Raw genomic sequence first — 10,676 nt, 5'->3', positions numbered from 1 at the left:
TATTAATAATTTGTAAAAATGCCCAAGGTATAATAAATACTAGTTCCAAGATTTACGTCTATTTTTATTCATGTAAAACTATTTTTAAGGACTATAATAAATTATCCTTAGTACAAATATTTAAATAACTAAGAAACTACTCATTCCAATCTCATTCCAATCTCTACTAAATAATTTACAGTAAAAAATGGGTTCTTATTTTAAAAAACAGTAGTTTATCCACTATATCCACAGGACATTCCTCAAATAGTACAAAATTCTCAAGAATTTGAAAAAATTTTCTTTCAATAACTATATTAGAATAAACTCATTATTAAAGGTAAAAATGGAAGTGAGCATGCTTGGCGCATCACTTTGTATATGCATATACACTTTTTTTTGCATAATATATAATACACCTATACGTTGTATGCATTTCATATATTATAATATTGTATATTTTATAGAATATTATACAGTTTAGTTACTCAATTTTAAAACTTTGTTAGGAATGTTACATATCTATAGGTACCTATATATAACAATTCTCGAAACTGAAAAAAAGTTAGTTGCTTTAGAAAAATAATTCGTATTTCTTTTTCGTAACTAGAACCAACGGTTTTATATTATTATAACACGTACCTACACACAAATTGTGTAACATAACATGTATAGAGAGAGTTTCGTTTTGTTACCTTTTGTTTTCATAATATAACATTATTATTATATTATAATAATACTATCTGCAATAAAATACTGTCAAAACGAATGAACGGATTATTCGTAATTTCACGATATTTTAATTAATTTTAATATATATATACAATAAACTAATAACTATTTATTGTTACACAATATAATATAGCATATAATAATACATAGATATATTGCGTATTTATCTGCGCGTATAAGACGTTATAGGTATATAATATAAGCATAGGTACAACACATTTTTTTTATGGCCCGCGTCACAAATGAAATAATGTGGAGAAAGTCGGCTGTTGTTGATTGACAAATGCGTTTTTTCGGTCAACCTGTATAATATTATTACTATAGCCGGACTATGTAGAGTAGGTATACAATGAAGTAATATAATTGGTGCACACTCAGTCGTCACACGAATGCGAAATAGGTCGTATTAATGATATTCTGCGATTTAAATCGGCAGCACACTGCAGGTATAATACGACTGTATTATATTCATGTACCTAGGTACTGATATAATATAATATACTTAATATGTTACCCTGCGGCTCATATAATATTCGTAGGTATAGCCGTATCGTATGTAATAATAAGAAGAGTTATAGAACGAATGGAAAAAGTAATCGCTATCACCGTACAATTTCTTGGAACTTGGGATTTCTTGTAAAAGTTATATGATCGTATAGTTATAATATTATAATGGTACCCTATCACAATTTTGTTGAAAAACTATAATGGAAAATTTCGAAAATTCACTGTGTATTAAAAAAAAAGTTCGGTCCGTATCCAATTCACAATTGTCAATATTATTTGACAGGCCATCTGTATCGAACTTTTGAAAACTCATTCTACACAACAAAAACTAAAAAGTAAGTAACATATAACAGCCGAGCGTATTGAATCATATAAACATATTTACAATATAATAATATTATATAACCTAACCTAACCATTGGTATGCAATCGTTAGTGTTGACATTTTAGCATATTGATATTGAATATACATCTATACGTCATTATACCGTCATTGCCTTGATATAATATATGCAATGGTCGGGGGTAAACTCTCCCAATTTCATGGTAAACATTCCCTATTTTTAAAACTATTAAAACTCCCCGGGTCGACATTAAATTACGTATTTACCAAAAAGAAATATGACGTATAACCTCCCGAGTCATTTTAAATTGTATCACTACACGCTGAGACTGCAGTTATATATTATCATTATAAATATTATTTATCGTCACGCGATTGTTTAATTAATTGCAGTATAATTACGTTACTTAATATACAAGTACTCACATATTAAATAAATGAAAAAAATCGTATTATAAATTAATATTAATATTTTATGTGGGTAAGAGTGTACAATTTACCTTTTTGATACTCGGGAGAGCTTACATAATATTATACCCTTCAGGTAGTACTGAAGTAGACCTGGGAGAGTTTACAGAGCATTAATATCTGGATATCAATAGACGTCCTTATATCGGGTCTTGATAACTCTCGAGAGTTTACAAACTCACCGTATGCAAGTTTCCGATTTCGAAATTAATTTATCAGTTATCTTATTGCCACGTGTTTTAGACAAACGTCTTATACTTATGTGCTGTGTCCACATATACAATAACAGAAGATGCTTCATGATGCTGTTATTACAATAGTAATTAATATTATTTATGTTTCGAGTCATATTAACGGACGTGTCACGCTGTCACTCTCACAACTATTTTCAACGATTGGAATGCGTTATTTTCTCCGCACATATTATTATATACCTATCATATAGTTTGTTTGCATTAAGTGCCATTAACCCACTTTCGGGAAAAACGTACGATATCCACTCATACACTCATACACTCGTTATTGTAAGAGAAACACAATAACAATTTTTCCTATAATATATTCATATATATATATATATAATACAGAGTAATTATTGCGCACCCTAAAATGGTAAAGTTTAAAACAAATTCACAAAAAAAAAACAACCTGCAAGGTGCTAATATAAAAAAGGTGGATAAGTGGATGTCGCTCTGCTGTTCAGTAGGTTACAAGTGGGTCACTGTAATGGATGGTGTTAAATTTGAATTCAATTATATAATATCATTGTATAAGAAAAACGATTCTGAGCGAAAACGGTCAGTCAGCCTATGATTTTACCAAGTATATTTGATGATATTATTGTGAATAAAGTAATTTATATATAACCTATTTACTCGGAGCCTTGTTTTAAATTTTCAATCTTTAGCCATAAAAATTAAACATTTTATACATTTTTAACCACAAAATAATTAATAAATTATAAATTTGATAAATGTTGTCAAAATTTGAACTTTAAATGCTTATAAAAAAAAATTGTGCCTAAGTATTTTTAACATTCTTCAACTGCTATTAGAACGATATATCAGGAGCCTTATATTAAATTTTCACGCTTTTTTACCCAACAAATAAAAATTTATTGATATTTATAGAAAAAAAAAACTAAAAAATTGATAACTGACAATATCCGTAAACAGCTCAAAAAGAGTCAAAATATTTTCAACATTTTATGGTGTATAGAAAATGCTAATATAAACATTCAGTGAAATTTTCAAGTATCTACAGTCATTCGTTTTTTAATTACAATAAAATAAGAAAATTGTTACATGAGAAATCGAGTAAATATCAAATGTTGTAAAAATATAAATTTCAGACGCTCATAAAAATTTAATTTAAGTTTCTTGTATATATTTTTTTTTTGATAAAGGTAGACAAACTTATGAGTAATCTTATATTACATTTTAAAATCTTAGATTTAAAAAGAAAAATTTTTATGAATTCTCATCAAAATAATTTGCTATTTTTCGTGTTTTTCCCGTATTTTGTCAAAATTTGAACTTTAAATGCTTATAATTAAAAACTGTGACTAAGGATTTTTAATTTTTTTCATCTTCCTTTGAAACAATAACCTAGGAGCCTTCTATTAAATTTTCAAGCTTTTTTACTCAACAGATAAAATTTTATTGATATTTATAGAAAAAAAAACTAAAAAAATTGAAAACTGACAATGGCCGTAAACAGCTCAAAAAGAGTCAAAATATTTTGTAAATTTTATGGTGTATAGAAAATGCTAATATAAACATTCAGTAAAAATTTCATGTCCCTACGGTCATTTGTTTTAGAGTTACACCAAAAACCAAAATCGATTTTCTCGAAAACAGATTTTGCGTAAAAATTCCCGTTTTTCCTTAATTTTTCTTTTGTTTTTCACGTCGCTTGTGAAAACTACTGGGAAATTTTTACTTTTGACCCCCCAAAGTACTAACTAGATTCACTTTTCTATCAGAAAAGTTACTATTGAAGAAAATCCAAGCACTTTTACTGTCCTAAAAGGTGATGACAGACACAAAAAAAAAAAATAAAAAAAAAAAAAACACACATCATTGTAGAATCAAAAAATATATTTAATCATTTTAAAGTTATCTATTATAACTAAAACGTTCCAAATGACGCGAATTTCTACAAATCTATCTTACATTTACAATATATAATATATATGTGTAGTTCAATTTTTTTTTATAAGCTAAACGACGTTTTAATCTAGCTATGAGGTCGAAGCACCAAGCTTGCTGAACTGTAACTATTTCCTAAGGAATAACCGATTTCGTTTTGCTTCAATGACAAATTTCCAGCGAACCTAAGAGAATAGATTTGATTTTCGTTGCAATAATGTAACTACCGTTTTTTCCTTCTAATTTTCAGCTTTCCATTAGGAACACAAAAAAATCTTATTGTTTTACTATTTTCGCGTTCGAGTAAACGGATTATTTTTTTTTAGATCGACGAAAGAAAATGTAATTCGTTTGATAACGAAATAGATTTACTATTTGTGTGTGTGTGTGTGTATAAACCAAAATAATACTATCGTTTGATTAATGGATATATCCTTTAAAGCCTTTGGCTGTGTGGGACTGCCGATATATAGAGGTTCTGCAGAAATAGCTTCTAATCAATCAATAAATTATTGACAGTAATAAATTAATTATATACATCAGATATTTTTAATTTTATTGGTTCTATTTAATGATTGACATACATAATATATAGGTACGTGTATTTTTTCTGTCACAAAATTGCCTAATTTCATTAATAAACCTAATGAATCATTATAGTAATGATTAACTGAAGAAACCGATACCGATATAAAATAAAATAATGCTCTTATAATGAATGGTAAATATGCACTTTAGTACCTACCTACCAATGATAATTAATACATTGGTATTTTATATATTATTATACTTTTCAAAAGCAAGTCATATGCTGTCTATAAGTACAAAGGTAATTTAGCATTTAAATGTAACCAGGTTTTGTATATAACAAAAAATCATGTCATGAACAAAATTGCCTCAGGGTTTCTCGATGGAAACATATTGTACATATATCTACGGGATTGAACATTGCAGGGTTGAGATATATTGTCAATGCGAAAAGGCCACCCATGGGTGTAATTTAAAGAGTTCTATAAGGTTACCCACCCAGACAAATTTAAAAGAATTCCCGCAAATGGCGTATAATATAATACGACCAATGAACCCATTTACTGATTTCCGGACCCACCTACTCGACGTTGATCATTTGTAATCCGTAATGGGAAAAGAGTAATCAAATTGAAAATTGTACAAAATATCCGACCTCACTGCACCGTAACTACCTATATAATGGAGAATAAAACGATTTGGGCTAATAATAACAATTATTTTGTAGCGTACCTTGCAGCTGACTTACTAAAACAATTAGCGAAACCAGGGGAAACGGTTTGACGTGAAATATTTCAAAGGATTTATGTGTTTCCTTATACAGAGTAAATGGTACACGACAAACGTTCATATTTGCAGGCGACGGGCGAGAGAAGAAATATTAGGACACTGCGATGCCATAGACATTTCATCGTAAAATATATGTCGAAAGTTTTAAAACCTAAAGCGGCAATGTATTTTCTTGAATAAAATTAATATGTGTTAATAATATATGTTTTGTACATCTGTGAGTTAAAATGCATACGAAATATATTTTATAATAAGGAAAAAATTCGAGTTTATTTGACATTTATTTTGTGAATCCATATTGTTTTTACTTTTGTATACATAATGCATAATAATATATAAAATTATTATATTGTATAATGTTTATGCTGTTTTTTTTCACTTTAAAAATGTATAACTTTTACTGACAATCATTTAGGTTTTGATAACAACCACAAATTTATGGTATATTATGGTACCGTGATTATAAATTTCAATTAAGACTTAAAAACCACAAGGCAGCCCACTCCCTCCGTTTGCGGGCGCTATCACATTTTGAAGGATGAGAGTAGGTTTGGAGTGGCTTTGCGGAATTCGTCCGATCGATTTTGAAACTATGATGTGAGCTTCTTTTTTTCAATCAAACCAATTTATAACTTACAAGTATTTCTTACACAGATTGTTACGCGCTTCAATGGGCGAATAAGTTATTATCAACGCAACAATAGTCGTCTCTAAATGTATAATGCTCTTTTTAAGTTTTATACTCGAAAAGTAATTGAAGTGTTCCATTGTTGAAATACATTTAAAAAATGTGAAAAACGATTCCAGTGTCTATATAATCTAACGCTTTTAATATAATTTATTGTCAGAATACCAATAATAGTATAGAATAATATATTGATACCTATACGCGTATAGGTAAGTAATATGATATAAAAATAACACTTTAATGGAAATCGCTAATAATTTATACCAGATTATTGGCATTCTCAAACTTAGAATTTCAATACGTTACTGATAGCTACTTGTCAATATTGGAAACGTCGATATGCAATTATTCATTACGTATACATAATACCTATACATAAGTGCAAGTCAATGACAAGAACAATATGCGTCGGGCGCAGTCGCTGCGCAGGCTATAACTTATTAAACATATTATAACTGACTTACAGCTAGTATTAAAATATCATACAAGATAAACGCCCGTCTGGACGAAACCATATTCGGCCAAGATGAACCTTTCGTTTTTCGGCCAACGTGTAACGTTTCGGCCATTCTGTAATAACCGCTTTCGGACAGTAAACATTTTTGGTCACCAATGTAACAATAATTATAAAATAAAAAAAAAACTAAATTATAAGAAGAATACAATTGAATTATGTTTATTTTTGTTTACATTCATAAAGTTTCGTATACGACCCCCCCTTCCCCCACACACAAAGAGTAGGATATATATTATCCCCCCCCCCATTAAATAAATACATTTTTTTATTGTGATGTACATAATAATATTATTGTAACTATGCAGTTTTTACATTTTATTAATACAATATATGGGGGGAAATGTCCTAGATTCATAAAGCTTATAATTATTCAAAACAAAAGAGTTTTCCGAGTTTGTCGCTGTTTTTTAAAATAATATACAGATTACAAAGAGACGGTGGTTGTGAAAAGAGATAATATTTTAACCTATTTTAACTGTACCACAGCGGGACTCGTTGTAGGGCTATGATTTATACATTAATTTATACTATGGCGTTCTTGCTCGTCTACACTCGGAGAACGGCAAACGACATTTTAAACGACGACAACCATCGAGTAAGTAGACATCAGTATATAGACGCTATCTAATATGCGAGGTACGATCATCAAATAAATATTAACTCAGATAACTCCTAACCTCTGCAAGCCAGCCCCTCCACTGGTTATATTATATTATACCTATAACCTAAAGCTACATAATATAGACGATTGGACGGATGATTATATATTATATTATTATATTATTTATTATTTTTCGTCATTTGCGGGCATAACCTTCCGTAACATTTTATGCGTATACATACGACGACTATGTATAACTACACTTCATAATATACTATATACGCGAGGTCATCAGAATTTCACGTTATGCCCAAAGGCTAATAAATGTGATGATAACGTTACATAATATCAAGATCTCGTGCAAATCGGTCCTGCGACGCTGAATTCGGAAGACCGCGTATGTCCGAGTGTGACCGATGTCGTAAGTAGGGGAGGGGTCCCACAATTTTCAGTGCCATGGATCTGATGCTCTAAAAAACCCGTGAAATATGCACTAAACATTGCATAATATGCACTGAAACTTCCCAAATACCTAGCAAGATTGTTGAAAACAAATTCACAATTATGTGTATGGGTTGAAAAGTATAGAAATTACCAATAGATAGTATGGGTAAATTATAGGATAGGTACACAATGTTAGGTACAAATAAATATATTATATTATTAAAAAAAGACAATGGCAACATGGGAAAGAATAAATATTTGTTGAAAGAATTTAAGCAATACATTTTTTTATTTTTATATTAAAAAATCAAAATCAAATATTGCTACATGGACTTACGTAAATTGTCACTAAGATAAGTTTCAAATGTTGTGAGTACTTATTTATAGATATACTATATTATATTACATACTTATATATCGGTAGCTAAGAGGCCAAAAGTTGTATGTCTAAAACATAAAATTGTACAGGAGAGCAGTTTTAAGATTTTAAATTATTCTACACCAAAATATTTGTGTTGTAGATTTTTGTTTTTCGGTGTTGCAACTGATTTATTTGTAAAATATTCTGTAGATTACATAAATTATTACTTTTAGGTCTTAAAATTTTTTTTCAACGTAATCTTAATGTTTCTTTTAAGTTTAAATGGGGCTTGTTATGAATGGCAATTATAATATATTTTTACCGTGGACATATAAGGTTTTGATGGACATATTAACAGTTGTTAATTTAATATAAACTCTAATTAATTTATTATATAAATAGTTAAAATGTACGTAAGACTAATTTTTTTGATATAAAAAATTCAATTCGTTTATATAATTGCAGTAAAAAAGTAAAAATATAAAAATATTGCAATTTTTTATTGAATGTATAAAAATAATAAAGTAGCATTTTTCATCAAATTTTTAGTCAAATAAAACCCGTGTTTAATGATATTTTATGCTAATTGAAGATATCATATTATTTAGTGTAATTTAAAATTAAAATTTTTTTTATTTAAAATAATACGTCCGGACATATTCATTTTTTATAAATAGATAAACAAATTCAATATTATTTAAAACATTACACGTCCAAAATTGAATGTATTGTTTTTGACAAAAGTAACAAGTTCGGACTTGTTATATTTGTTCGCTTGATATTTAGATCATGTTAAAATATTTATTGTATGTCTCATTAAATTAGGACTTGTTATATGTGTGCACTAAAAAAACCTATCTTGCACTAAAAACATAAAAATTAAAGTATAAATAAAACATGTTCCCATTTTTCACTATTTTTTTTTCGTTTTTACCTACCAATTATTTTGAAATGTAATAATTTTTGATTTTAACCCTTCAAAATAGATACGATTTTCTACTAGATACGGCCCCCAAAGTTGAAGATTGAAGCATTTTTCTACTATAAAAAGTGTCTTCAGACATTGACATTTTTTTCGCTCCTAAAGGTGGCGTCAGATCTACGCAGATAAAAAACACACATCATTCGGTTCGCTTCGCTCAGAATCTAAAGTACTACTCGGAAGGAAATGAGTAAGGACAGTCAAGTGTTTTGAAATTAATATTTATTGTATGTTTTTTAATGAATATATACTTTTTCTAAAACTATGTGGAATCGAGCTGACATCCCTATATTTTATAAACTTATTTTATTATGCATCATTAATACATAATAACATAATATTATTATCATAAACTCATGTTACAATTATTTTCATGTCGTTTACGTAAATCGCAATATTATTGGCGAACTAATTTACTATATTTATATTTACATTATTGTTTTATAAATGAAATATTTTATTCTACGGCACCTCGCGTTTTTACTGACTGTTAATTATTAATATTGTGTTGACCGCTCCACCAGCTTTCGAAGTATCTGCAAATGCGTATATTATTACGCTTAGAATTCACTATATCATATTGTCAAAATTATTATAACAATCATAATAATATTGTCCGCGCACATAACCTATACGCGATGCACTACACTATTATATAATGTGCCGGCAGTCCACGCTACGTGTTATATAATATTTTATTGTTAATTGTTTGATGTATATATATAAGATATTATATACGTCACATATCATAGACTCGCCGCCGTAAAGCCATGGGAAAATACAATAACCGTGTGATCCGGCCGTATAATATACGTAACGGCGGCGGTCATTCCCGCCGCGCGATATTGCAGTAAGTCGTGTAGTCTTTGCGGCGGCGGACCAAGACGACGACGACTCGCGGTGGAAGACGATACCGTTTACGCGGGGCGTTGACAAATGGCGTCACACACCGTAGTACAGTTTCGCGTCGGTTCAATAAACCCCCTCGCTCGCCTCTCCGCTTCAGCGTTTATATTATTATTATTATTATGTACTCTGTCTCCGTGTACACCTCTTGCTCTCCGTCACTGTCTCTCTCTCTCTCTCTCTCTCTCTTTCTCTATCTATCACTCCATCTCAATCCGTCAAAGTCCACCTCCCCTCCCTCCTTATAGTCCTGTCATTCTCTCTCACTCGCTAAGTCCACCACGTTTCGCGCCGTGCGACTCACTGCGATTCGCGTGACACCCCCCCCCCCCCTCCCCCCCTCACCACCAACCTGCCACCCAAACCGCGCCATCGGGGTCCGCACCGAATCCTAGCCCTGTCCACCGCCACTGCAATGCTATGCGTAATATTATTATTATATGAATCTATATCGTATTATATTACCGATACGACTCGAATCACGAGTGTCGAGAACCGTATGGCATGTCTCTCCGCGGATTGTATACGCCTCGCGTATAGTAATTAGTAACTATAATATTATAATATTATTATAAAGACATTTACTTAATCGTACGTCTTCACTGGGTATTACAGATGATGATATACGTTTTTTCGAGTACAATATTGGATAGGAGGTCCCTTCCTCGTCGTAAAGATGCT

This window comes from Metopolophium dirhodum, chromosome 2, assembly GCF_019925205.1.
Source record: "Metopolophium dirhodum isolate CAU chromosome 2, ASM1992520v1, whole genome shotgun sequence".
In the NCBI taxonomy this organism is placed as follows: Eukaryota; Metazoa; Arthropoda; class Insecta; order Hemiptera; family Aphididae; genus Metopolophium; species Metopolophium dirhodum.
Note: the sequence above shows the minus strand (reverse complement) of the source record.